The sequence below is a fragment of the Puma concolor genome, chromosome B3 (assembly GCF_028749965.1).
Source record: "Puma concolor isolate L17-30 chromosome B3, mPumCon1.1.hap2, whole genome shotgun sequence".
Lineage (NCBI taxonomy): Eukaryota > Metazoa > Chordata > Mammalia > Carnivora > Felidae > Puma > Puma concolor.
In genome coordinates, this window is record NC_141672.1 from 121,022,949 (window position 1) to 121,036,753 (window position 13,805).

Consider the following 13,805-nt stretch of genomic DNA (forward strand, 5'->3'; position numbering starts at 1 on the left):
TCCAGGCCATGTAGAGTTATTTCCCATAGGTGACAGAAAAAAGAATTTTTTAGAGGCTTGATTTATTGGGGTTATTTAATGGGGGTAAAAAGGGAGTAAGTGTTACAAAGCACCATTTTTTTGTGTGTGACTATTTAGACTTTAATTTGAATTTGTTTCCTGCAACTGAAAAACAAAAATGCAGTGTAGTTCATCATTTAAGAATGTTCTATGTGAGCACTGTGGAAATATTTTAATATGTAGTATTTGCTATACCTAAACAAACATGGGACATGTATGTAAGGATATAAAGCACTACTGCCCAGGAGAGCTGTTTGCATGATGGAAAATTCTATATCTGAGGCTGTTGAGCACTTGAAGTGTGGCTTAGTGTGACTGAAGAACTGATTTTTAAGTTTGGTTGAATTTTAATTACTTTATGTTTAAAAAGCTACATTAATGTCCCATGACTATTGTGGTGGGTAGCATAATAGAGCAAATTCTGGAAGCTTACTATTACTGAGAAATTGCACAGGGGGACACCTGTTCTCTCCACTGGTTGCCTCCTTGTGGCGTCATTTAGCCTGTCTCTCAGTCCCCTCATGACAACTGACCATTCTGAATTGGAAAACCTAGTGACTGTAACATACACACTCTTGTGGCCTTACTCTGGTTTTCTCTCTGTTGTGACTAAGGAGGTGGGCATCTTCGTTTGTTGCTTGTTTTTCCTATTCTGTTAAATCCTCATTGTGTCTTTTGCCCATTCTTCTCTAGCTTTATAGAAGCTCCTTGTATATCCTTTGTGTTTTACATGCATTGCAAATTCTTCTCCCTGTTTGTGGTGTCTTTTCACTCTGATAGTGGTGATTTTTTTTTTAATAAACTGGTACTCTTAATTTGTTTGTTTTTTTTTTTTAAGTTTATTTATTTTGAGAGAGAACATGTGCAAGTGGGGGAGGGGTAGACAGAGGGGAAGAGAATCCCAAACTGACAGCGTGAAGCCCAACGCAAGGTTCAAATTCACAAACTGTGAGAAATCAGAGTTGGACGCTCAACCAACTGAGACACCCAGGCAACCCCCTTTTCATATCTTTTTGACAAAGTTCTTTCCTACCTAGGGAATCATAAAATACTCCATTATATTTTCAACTGAAGATTTTAAGTTTTGTTTTCTAGATTTAAGTTTATAATCCTGGAATTGGTTTTTGTGTGTGATAAGAGTGGATGAAGTTTCTTTTTTCTCTGTGGAGCTAATCAGTTGTCTCTCCTCCAGTGGCTGAAGAACCCTTCCTTTCCTTTATGATCTGCAATGTCACTGTCATCTGCCATATTTCTGTGGATGCACTGGTCAGTGTCCAGGCTTTTGCAATGTCCTTTCTGCAGACCTTCATGCATTGGTCATGTTTATGTTCATGGCATAACAACACATTGTCTTATTCCTGATAGCTCTCACTTAAGTCTTGCTACCTGACAGGACATATTTCCTTACCATATTCTTCTTCAAGGGTATGTTGCCTCTTCATACATTTTTGCTTTGCTTAAAGTATCAGTTTGCCAAATGTACTGAAAAAGCATGACATTTCAGTGTTAATTGTGTTGCATCTCTATACCTATTTGGGGAGATTTTTTGCTGTGTTGCTTCTTAAAGGAGTCTTTTGTCTTCAGGACCTTGGGAGCTTGACAGAGGCAGGGTCATGCTTTAGAGTGACCGGGACCAGGGTGCCTATATACATTTCAGGCCATGACAGCCAGACTACCATACTCTAAGGACTGAGCCACTGGATTGGCCACTTTACACCTAAATTTAAAAAAAAAAGAAAAAGAAAATACATTGTCAGAGAGTCCAGGGTTGGATGTGGATACCTCCAGGAGCTGATGGCCTCCCATCAGGACCTGCATCTTTTGACTTTACCCTCTGTTACTGTATTCCTGGGTAGACCCTTTCCATGTGTGTGACACAGAGGGGGAACCCCAGGCCATCTGCAAGTCAGCATGGACTCTGAGTGAGCAGCCCCTCATGTGCTATCCTCTTCCACAGCAGGAGTGACAGCATGAGGTGGAGAACCCACCAGAGTCACTTGGTGGGCTGGGCAATTCTGCAAAGAGCAGGTAGGCTGCCTGTAGAGGGAGCAAGCAGCTGATGTCCAGGGCAGCCTCGCTCCAGGAACATATTAGGGAGAACTGAATCTTATACTACAATATTTTGTGAATTTTTGACAACCAGATAAGCTAAAAAGAATTATTTTAAATCATAATCTATCATGAAGTTTAAATATTTAATATAGGAAGATTCCCTTCATGTGTGACTTTTCCTGAACACATAGTGCCACACAGTATAAAGTGCCATCTCTCTCATCCATATGTATCTAAACCTGAAGGTGCGTTTTAGTCACTGGCGTTGAGTTATGGCAGGGAGCCCCAAGTTTTACTGAGGGAGGACTGCCTTAGAGAATTGACATTAGTTACTGGCAGAGAACCATTAGAAGGCTGATTTTTCTCCTGATCCAGCTGTGCTTTTAGGAAATACGATAAATGGTCAAAACCTTTTCTTCACCTACAAAATAGAACATGTCCAGGAGGCCTTATACGGACATAAAAGAATTATAGAACCACTGGTGTTTGATGCTGGAAGGACAGAACTCATCAACTAAAAGGAGCAGTCCATACCCATTTTTAGGGCAACAGTTGGACATTTGTTGGCTTTTGGTTGGAGTGTGAGAGTGTAATGCTGTATTAGAAACTTAAAACAGAGAAATTGGAAACCCATGTGATCTTTGCTGCCTAGATCCCTAAATTATGCCTGTTGCAAATCTCTCAAGACTAGCAAATCCCTTCTGAGACTTGTTCAGCACTCTTAAAGACCTCACCACAATCCAGTGGGGATTGGTGCCTCAGCAGTGGAAGAATCCCCTGGGCCTCAGGTGCCTGGTGAGTGCTGGGTCTCTAGCAGCCAGTTGACACAGCTCCCCTTCGTTCTCTCCCTTCTGAGACTAGGCCTGTATCTCAAGTGTATACTCTTGTGCTTAGTTCCTTTGAGTGACAAGCATAGTATTGGACACTGAGAAAAGATGTTAATTAGTAGTTGTCAGTTGACTTGAAAGCAAACTTTGGCTTATGAGTGTATGAATATTTCTGAAACAGTGAATAAAAAGACAGTCATCTACAGTTTAATCATGTGCAGTTTTGTTTTTCTTTTTTTTTTTTTAATTTTTTTTAATGTTTATTTATTATTGAGAGACAGAGAGACACAGAGTGTGAGCAGGGGAGGCACAGAGAGAGGGGGAGACACAGAATCCGAAGCAGGCTTCAGGCTCTGAGCTGTCAGCACAGAGCCCTATGTGGGGCTAGTACTCACAAACTGTGAGATCATGACCTGAGCCGAAGTTGGTACCTTAACCAACTGAGACACCCAGGTGCCCTGCAGTTTTGTTTTTCATGGCAGATTCTGTGACCCATGCCTGAGGCATAGTGAACACCATGCATGGCTCTCTTCTGGACGTGGTAGCCCTTCCCTATAAAAATGCCTGTCACCACCCTTCCTCAGGCCCTTTGCTTACTGTCACCCCTTCACTTCTCCCTTCTCCAGATCCCCTTGTCAGTGCACCTTGTGGAAGTGGTGAGAAGCCACATGTTCTGTGTTGGGCACGTCTGCTCCCAGGTTCAGTCCCAGATAGGAATTTTGTGGTGTTGGCTTTTGTCCTGTTGGAAGTAGGAGGTTATATTTTGCAGTATGTCCACTAGGGGAGAATTTCCCATGGTGGAAGGAGGTATGGCTGTTGTTCTCAATCTATCTCAGATGATTATGCCCAAGTCCCATCAAACCCAGGGGCAGGTTTGAAGACGCTAGACACTGATCTCTTCTTAGTGGTCTCTCCAAGGAAGGTGGTAAAAAATAAGTTTTGGTATTTGTGTAGGTTCTCACTATTATAAATGGAGGTATTAAGGGTGAATCAGATTGTCACATTAGAAAAGTGGGGTAACTGTGACCCAACTGCCAAGGCAACAAGTATTTGGGTGGGGGCCTCCAGGGCCTGTCCATATGTGGCCATGCAGTAGTTGTCCCAGTTGGCACCAGGATTTGATTCAGTAACCAAAAATGTTGATCTTTTTTATTCTGAATTCATGCATTGGGTAGATACATGTAGCTTCCTGAAGTTTGTTTGTTTCATTCTATTTTCAAATTCTGCTCCTTAAACCCAACCTGGGTAGTATTGTTTTGGTGTTTTTTAGTTTATGCATGTGTGTCTAATAAACTTTTTTCCTTTTTATTTCTTTCTTTTTCTTTTTCTTTTCCTTTTCCTTTTCCTTTTTCTTTTTTTTTGTTTCATATGTAGAATTTACTGATTCATCACTTAAATACAACACTCGTGCTCATCAGTCATCATTAAGTGCTTTCTTAATACCCATCACCCATTTAGCCCATCCCCCTGCCCACCTCCCCTCCAGCAGCCCTCAGTTTGTTCTATATACAGACATGTATACAATGGACATTTAGGCTCTTTCCATAGTTTGGCTCTTGTTGGTATTGCTACTATAAACATCAGGGTGCATGTATCCCTTCAAATCACTATTTTTGTATCTTTTGGATAAATACCTATGAGTACAATTGCCAAATCATAGGCAATTCTAATAGATCAGTTCTATTTTTAGCTTTTTGAGGAACCTCCGTTTTGTTTTCCAGAGTGGCTGCACCAGTTTGCATTCCCACCAACAGTACAAGAGGGTTCCCATTTCTCCGCATCTTCACCAACATCTTTTCTTTCCTGTGTTGTTAATTTTTTTTTTAAGTTTGCAAATGCTTTATTCTTTGTTTTACTGAAGACTGTAGCCTGAGAAATGGCCTTTTAGATTGCTCTGAAGAACTTTGAAGCTTGTTAGCTACAGGGGAATATATATATATATATATGGGAAAGAATATACATTCTTTTTTTTTCTGCTCCTTTAATAGGATTTATTTTATTTTATTTTTTATTCTTTAAAATTTACATCCAAATTAGTTAGCATATAGTGCAACAATGATTTTAGGAGTAGATTCCTTAGTGCCCCTTACCCATTTAGCCCATCCCTCCTCCCACAACCCCTCCAGTAACCCTCAGTTTGTTCTCCATATTTATGAGTCTCTTCTGTTTTGTCCCCCTCCCTGTTTTTATATTATTTTTGTTTCCCTTCCCTTATGTTCATCTGTTTTGTCTCTTAAAGTCCTCATATTAGTGAAGTCATATGATTTTTGTCTTTCTCTGACTAATTTCACTTACCATAATACCCTCTAGCTCCATGCACGTAGTTGCAAATGGCAAAATTTCATTCTTTTTGACTGCTAATACTCCATTGTGTATATATATATATACACACCACATCTTCTTTATCCATTCATCCATCGATGGACATTTGGGCTCTTTCCATACTTTGGCTATTGTTGATAGTGCTTCTGTAAACATGGAGGTGCATGTGTCCCTTCGAAACAGCACACCTGTATCCCTTGGGTAAATGCCTAGTAGTGCAATTGCTGGTCGTAGGGTAGTTCTATTTTTAAGTTTTTTGGGGAACCTCCATACTGTTTTCCAGAGTGGCTGCACCAGCTTGCATTCCCACCTGTGTTGTTAATTTTAGCCATTCTGACAGGTGTGTGAGGTGGTATCTCATTGTAGCTTTGATTTTTATTTCTCAGATGATGAATGATGTTGAGTGTCTTTTCATGTGTCTGTTAGCTATCTGGATGTTTTCTCTGGAACAATGTGTGTTCAGGTCTTTCCATTTTTTTACTGGATTATCTGTTTCTTGGGTGTTGAATTTTATAAGTTCTTTATATATTTTGGATACTAACCCTTTATCAGGTATGTCATTTGCAAATATCTTCTCCCATTCTGTTGGTTGCCTTTTAGTTTTGTTGATTGTTTCCTTTGCTGTGCAAAGATTTTTATATTGATAAATTCCCCATAGTTAATTTTTCCCTTGCCTTTAGTTAGAAGTTCCTCTGGCCGATGTCAGAGAGGTTACTGCCTGTGTTCTCCAGAATTTTGATGGTTTTCTGTCTCATATTTGGGTCTTTCATCCATTTTGGATTTATTTTTGTATATGTTATAAGGAAGTGGTCCAGTTTCATTCTTTTCCATATTGCTGTCCAGTTTTCCCAATACCATTTGTTGAAGAGACTGTTTTTTTTCCATTAGATATTCTTTCCTGCTTTGTTGAAGATTAGTTGACCATATAGTTGTGGGTCTGTTTCTGGGTTTTCTGTTTTGTTCCTTCAATCTGTGTGTCTGTTTTGTGCCAGCACCATACTGTCTTGATGACTACAGCTTTGTAATATAGCTTGAAATCTGGAATTGTGATGCCTCCAGCTTTGGTTTTCTTTTCCAGGATTGCATTGGCTATTCAGAATCTTCTGTGGTTCCATAAAAATTTTAGGATTGCTTGTTCTAGCACTGTGAAACATGCTGGTGGTATTTTGATAGGGACTGCATTCCATGTACATTGCTTTGGGTAGTATAGATATTTTTTTTTAAATTTTTTTAATGTTTATTTATTTTTGAGACAGAGACAGACAGGGCCTGAGCGAGGGAGGGTCAGAGAGAGAGGGAGACACAGAATCCAAAGCAGGCTCCAGGCTCTGAGCTGTCAGCACAGAGCCCAACTCGGGGCTCGAACTCATCAACCGCGAGATCATGACCTGAGCCAAAGTCAGATGCTTAACCGATTGAGTCATCCGGGCACCCCAGTAGTATAGATATTTTAATAATGTATGTTCTTCCAATCCATGACCATGGAATGTTTTTCCATTTCTTTGTGTCATCTTCAATTTCTTTCATCATTGGTTTATAGTTTTCAGAGTACAAATCTTTTAATTCTTTGGTTAGGTTTATTAGGTATCTAATTCCTTTTGGAGCAATTATAAATGGGATCGATTCCTTGATTCCTCTCTCTACTGCCTCATTATTGGTGTAGAGAAATGCAGTAGATTTCTGTACATTGATATTGTATCCTGCAACTTTACTTAATTCATATATCAGTTCTAGCAAATTTTTGGTAGAGTCTTTTGGGTTTTCTACATAGAGTATCATGTTGTCTGCAAATAGTGAAAGTTTGACTTCTTCCTTGCCAATTTGGATACCTTTTATTTCTTTGTGTTATCTGGTTCCTGTGGCTAGGACTTCCAGTATTATGTTAAGTAACTGTCTTGAGTGTTGACATCCCTATCTCGTTCCTGACCGTAGAGGAAAAAGCTCTCAGTTATTCCCCATTAAGGATAATATTAGCTGTGATTTTTTTCATAGATGGCCGGTCTCTATTATGTTAAGTTCCCTCTAAACCTACTTTGTTGAGGGTTTTCAGCAAGAATGGATGCAGTACTTTGTCAAATGCTTTTTCTGCATCTATTGAGAGGATCATATGTTTCCCATCCTTTCTTTTATTAACGTGGTGGATCACATCAATTGACCTGAGAATATTGAGCTCCCCTTTCAACCCTGGAATAAATCCCACTTGATTGTAGTGAATGATACTTTTAATGTACTGTTGGATTCGATTTGCTAGTATTTTATTGAGAATTTTTGCATCGATGTTCATCAGGGATATTGGTCTGTAGTTCTCTTTTTAAGTGGAGTCTTTGTCTTGTTTTGGAATTAGGGTAATGCTGGAGTCATAGAATGAGTTTGGAAGTTTTCCTTCCGTTTCTATTTTTTTGGATAGTTTGAGAAGAAAAGGTTAGCTCTTCTTTAAGTATTTGGTAGAATTCCCCTGGGAAGCCATCTGGCCCTGGACTTTTGTTTGTTGGGAGATTTTTGCTTACTGATTCAATTTCTTTGCTGGATATTCTTTGCTCAAGTTTTCTACTTCTTCCTGTTTTAGTTGTTGTAGTTTCTAGTAATTTATCTATTTCTTCAAGATTGCCCAATTTGGGGGCATATGATTTTTCATAATACTCCCATAATTTTTTGTATACATATGGTGTTGGTTGTGATTTCTCCTCTCATTAGTGATTTCATTTACTTGGGTCGTTTTTCTTTTCTCTTTGGTAAGTCTGGCTAGGGGGTTACCAATTTTATTAATTTTTTAAAAGAAGCAGCTCCTGGTTTCATTCATCTATTCTGTTGGGGGGTTTTTTAGTTTCTATATCATTGATTTCTGCTCTAATCTTTATTATTTTCCTTCTGCTGGCTTTAGGCTTCTTTTTTTTTTTTTTAATTTTTTTTTAACATTTATTTATTTTTGAGAGACAGAGAGAGATAGAGCACAAGCAGGGGAGGAGCAGAGAGAGAGGGAGACACAGAATCCAAAGTAGGGTCCAGGCTCTGAGCTGTCAGCACAGAGCCTGACGCGGGGCTTGAACTCATGGACTGCGAGATCATGACCTGAGCTGAAGTCTGCTGCATAACCAACTGCTTAACCAACCCAGGCACCCCAGGCTTCATTTTTTTTTTTTTTTTTTCCTAGCTCCTTTACGTATAAGGTTAAGGTTAGGTTGTCTATTTGAGATTTTTCTGGCTTCTTGAGGTAAACCTCTATCGCTATATACCTCACTCAGGACTGCTTTTCCTGCATCACAAAGGTTTTGAACCATTGTGTTTTAATTTTCATTTGTTTCCAGGTATTTGTTTAATTTTCAATTTTTTTTAAAATTTTTTTTACTGTTTTTAAATTTATTTTCAGAGAGAGAGAGAGAAAGAGTGCGTGAGTTGGGGAGGGACAGAGGGAGAGAGAGAAAGAGAGTCCCAAGCAGGCTCTACGCCATCAGCACAGAGCCCACTGTGGGGCTTGATTTCACAAACCGTGAGGTTATGACCTGAGCTGAAATCAAGAGTCGGTGCTTAACTGACTGAGCTACCTAGATGCCCCTCATTTATTATTTTTTTTATTTCCTGGTTGACCCATTCATTCTTTAGTAGGATGTTCTTTAGCCCCCATGTATGTGGTCTTTCCAAATTTTTTCATGTGGTTGACTTCAAATTTCAAAGTACTGTGGTTTGAAAATAGGCATGGTATGATCTCACTCTTGGTACTTGTTGAGACCTGACTTGTGACTCAGTATGTGATCTATTCTAGAGAATGTCCCATTGCACTTGAATAGAATGTTTTCTACTGCTTTAGGATGGAATGTTCTGAATAGGTTTGTTAAGTTCATTTGGTTCAGTGTGTCATCAAAGCCATTGTTTCCTTGTTGATTTTCTGCTTAGATGATTTGTCCATTGTTATAAGTGGGGTGTTGAAGTCCCCTACTATTCTTGTATTACTGTTAGTGAGTTTCTTTATGTTTGTTATTAATTGTTTTATATACTTAGCTTCTCCCAAGTTGGGGCCATAAATATTTACAATTAGTACTTCTTGTTGGATAGACCCCTTTATTATGATGTAGTGCCCTTATTCATCTCTTTGCAGTCAGTCGTTTAAAATCTAGTTTGTGTTGGGGCGCCTGTGTGGCTCAGTTGGTTGAACGTGCAACTCTTGGTTTCGGTTCAGGTCATGATCTTGCATTTTGTGGGTTCGAGCCCCTCATCAGGCTCCATGTTGACAGTGCAGAGCCTGCTTGGGATTCTCTCTCTCCTTCTCTCTCTGCCCCTCCCCTGCTTGCTCTGTCTCAAAAATAAACTTTAAAAAAATATTTTTTTAAATCTAGTTTTGTCTGATAGAAGTATGGCTACTCTGGCTTTCTTTTGACATCCATTTGCACGGTAAGTGTCTCTCCATCTCCTTACTTTCAATCTGCAGATGTCTTTAGATCTACAATGAGCTATGAAAGGCAATTGTATAGATGGGTCCGGGTTTTTTTGTTGTTGTTTTAAACAGTTCTGACATCCTTTGTCTTTTGATTGGAGCATTTAGTCTATTTACTTACAGGATAATTATTGATAGATATGAAGTTAGTGCCATTTTATTAATTTCTTTTGTCTGTGTTCCTTTTTAGTCTTTGTCACTTTTCTTCCTTCATTCCACTTGAAGAATCCCCTTTAATATTTCTTGCAGGGGGTGTTTAGTGGTTACAAACTCCTTTAGTTTTTGTTTGTCTGAGAAACTCTTTATCTCTCCTTCTATTCTGAATGATAGCCTTGCTGGCTAGATAGAGTATTCTTGGCTGCAGATTTTTCCCATTCAGCACATTGAATATATCATGCCTTTTTCTTGTCTGCCAAATTTCTGTGGACAGATCTGTTGCTAACCTTATTTGTCTTCCCTTGTAAATTAAGGACTTCTTTTGTCTTGCTTCTTTTAGGATCTTTGTCTCTATTATTTGCAAATTTAACTACAATATGTCTTGGTGCTGGCCTGCTTTTGTTGATTTTGATGGGAATTCTTTGTGCCTCCTGGATTTGGAGGTCTGTTTCATTTGTCAGATTAGGGAGGTTTTTGGCTATAATTTCCTCAAATGAACCTTCTGCCCCCTTCTCTCCCTTTTCCTCTGAGACTCCTATGATATCAATGTTATTACATTTTATGGAGTCACTGAATTCTCTATGTGATCCATGATACTTCTTTCCCTCTTTTGTTCTTCATTATTTCCCATAATTGTATTTTTTTATGTTACCTATTCATTCCTCTGCTTCTTCCATCCTTGTCATTACATCCAGGCAGTTTTGATAATTAGTTACTGCATTTTTTCATTTTGGTCTGATTAGTTTTTAGCTCTTTTATCTCTGTGGTAAGGGACTCCCTGGTGTATTCGATGCTTTTCTTAAGCTCAGTTAGTTATGATTGTTGCTTTAAGTTCTGGATCAGGCATATTACTTATATCTGTTTTGATTAGATCCCTGGCTGTGACCTTTTCTTGTTCTTTCTTTTGGGATGAATTCCTCTGTCTTGCATTTTTTCTAGTTCTCTGTCTTCTTCTGTGTGTTAGGAAAGCCGTTATGTTTCCTGCTCCTGAGAGTTAATGGCTTTATGAAGAAGAGGTCATATAATGTCCAGGGCCTAGTGTTTCAAGAAGTGTCTCTGGTGCATATTTTATGCACTGTGCTGCTGTGTTACGGCTGCTCTTTCCTTCAGGTCAGTTCTCTGCAGTTTCTCCTTGCCTGCGGTGGGGAAAGTCTGGACCATTGCCAGAATATAGCAACTTTTAACTAGGTGTGCTCTTGCCTGCTTGTTAAAAGAGACTGGATTCTATTTCCACTAGAGCTAAAGCTTTGTAGAACTCCATGGTCCTTAGACATAGTGTGTGTGGGAATTTGTGCTGGTCTTCTGGAGAATAGGCCAGCGGCGCTGGTCCTTAGGCATACTTGCCCAAGAAAAGCACTACCAGCATAGCACAGGAGGGTGGAGCTTGGTGTAAGCAGTTTAGGCAGCCAGTATTGACGCTGTGGTATTTACTGAAGTTAGTTTATGCTGAGGGGCAGGGGAGGAAATGGCTCCAGCCAGCTCCTTTGTCCAGAGAGGGGAGTTCATGCTTGCTTCTGTTCAAGAAGCCCTCCCAGAGGAGGGAGCAGTTTCTCCTTGTGTGTCCCAAGTATCCTTCAGATCGCTGCTTTCACACTGTCTGGGTCCAAGTTGCTTGCCTGCCTGGAGCAGTGCAGTATACTTTGAGCTCTATCCCAGCCAGGCCAACTGAGTTTTAAAACTCCAAACTTTAGGGACCTAGCATGGCGGAGATCTGCATTCATCCCCTTGAGGAGGGTCTTGCCACACCAGGACTGATGCAGGTTTGTTCCAGAAGGATAGTTGTACAAAGTGCAGGAGGATGGGGTTTTAAGTAAAGTACACTAAAGAGCCAGTGTACAGGTTAGCCACCCTCAGCAGGTATCCCTGGGCCTGTGCTGAGGTGTGGGGGAGGGAAATGATGCCCTCCACTCCTTTGTCCCTAGAGAGGCAATGCCACCTCTCTCAGATGCGCTCCAAGAAGGAGGAACGGTCTCTCCCAGCTCGGTCCACGGGATCCTCAGATCATGCCTTCTGCCTCCTGTCTTCTCTACAGGAGCACTGCAGCACCCTCAGAGCTTTATACTAGCCACACAATGGACCAACACTCCAGTCTTTGAGCCCCACTGGTTGCAGAAATTCAAGAAAATCAGCCTCTCGGGGCACCTGGGTGGCTCAGTCGGTTAAGTGTCCGACTTCGGCTCAGGTCATGATCTCACGGTTCGTGAGTTCAAGCCCTGCGTCGGGCTCTGTGCTGACAGCTCAGAACCTGGAGCCTGTTTCAGATTCTGTGTCTCCCTCTCTGTCTCTCTGACCCTCCCCCGTTCATGCTGTGTCTCTCTCTGTTTCAAAAATAAAACGTTAAAAAAAAAATTAAAAAAAAAGGAAATCAGCCTCTCTTTTTTTCCTAGTCAGTGGCTTTGAGGAAGTGTTTTCCTTGTGTATGCCTCAAGGCCTGTGTATACCTTGTGTATGCCTCTCTCTTGCCTCTGACCAGGGATCCCACCTCTCTGCAGCACCCATGATCTGTTTCTTCCCCAAACCATGTCTCTGCACCTCCTACCTCCCTTGAGGTAGACTCTTCTCTCCCTCTAGTTGTGCAGTTTGTTCTTTCAGTCCTTAGATCGATGTCTTGGGTATTCAGAATGATTTGATATTTATCTAGCTATGTTCGAAGTACGAGACAAGCCTAGGGACCCCTGCTATTCTGCCATCTTAGCTGTGCCTCCATTAAACTTTTTATTTTAGAATAGTTTTTTTTTTTAATTTTAGAATAGTTTTGATTTTAGAATAGTTTTCATTGCTTATTTGTTTTTAATGGTAGTTTTTATAGTTTTTAACAATAGTTTTTATATTTATAGTCTTTAGTTTTTATTGTTTTTATAGCTGTTCTTACTTTGTTTGTTTGTTTGTTTGTTTGCTTTGGTTTGGGGGCAAAAATTTGAGCTCATTGGCAATAACACCTGGAAGCAGCACAGCTGGATGAACCACCTGTCTTGAATGGTATTGCTGGCCTGTAGGCTACTTTACTGCCTGCACAGCTCTCCTTGTGTGTGGCTCTGCCTCCAGCATCCTACCTGGTAGCTATGGTCCCTTGTCAAAGTTTCCCATCCTCCATCCATTTCCCTGAGTACTTTTCTTGCAGTCAGTCAGCTTCCAACTGACCCCCTTACACTCTGACCATTCACTCATCTCCTCATTATTGTTTTCACTCGACAGTAAATATATCCTGGAGATCACTCTACATTTCTTATCTTTTTTGAGCTGCACATTATTCCATTGACATCACACTCCATTATGTGTTTGTGTACCATGCAATCATCATCTGATCATGTCCCTTTTTTTTTTTTATCTTGTTCTTCTCTCCTCCACACCTTCTTCGCCTAGAATAGAAGGCCCAAGCAAACAGGTCCTGGGTGCACTGGCCCAGAGGTGGCTTCTACTACATATATTCTGCATGAAGAGCTCATGCTTTGGTGCTGGCCTCAGGAATAGAAGGCAGAGTGTGGAGGGGTCAGTCTCCTGGTTGAACAGGTCACAGCTAACTGGCTGCTGCACTAGATTTATGTTAGGTGACCATAGGACACTCACTTATAAGTACAGAAAGTCTTATCTTCCTTTTCTTGGTCTTACCTTTGCCATCATCTGGGGAGGTCCTTGGAAGGGAAAATAGCATCAGTTGGTATATGTCTTGACCTTCTGTTAATAGTTCTTTTGTTTAATATTTTTTTTTAATTATTGTAGAATTATAAGATTTTAAGATGGGTATACAGGAGAAGGGTCTGTGGAGAGCCTGATGTAGATTGAGAGAGAGCTTACTCACCTCTTCTGCCTGCCCCATGGTGAACACACCAATCTTAGGGACCCTTTTTTGTGGTTTAAGAGCCTTCAGTCTCTGGAAATAAGCCCTGTTCTTGACCACCTTTAGATTCATGGTGGGTTTTTAGTTCTGCAACTCTTGTGATATTAGAAGTAAACTCTAC

General features: G+C 40.3%; 1 protein-coding gene across 4 annotated transcripts in view; it reads left to right on the forward strand.

Moving 5' to 3' along the window:
- The window catches only part of CYFIP1 (cytoplasmic FMR1 interacting protein 1), a 133,728-nt gene that overhangs the window by 110,264 nt on the left and 9,659 nt on the right, over positions 1-13,805 (forward strand). The window lies entirely within an intron of this gene.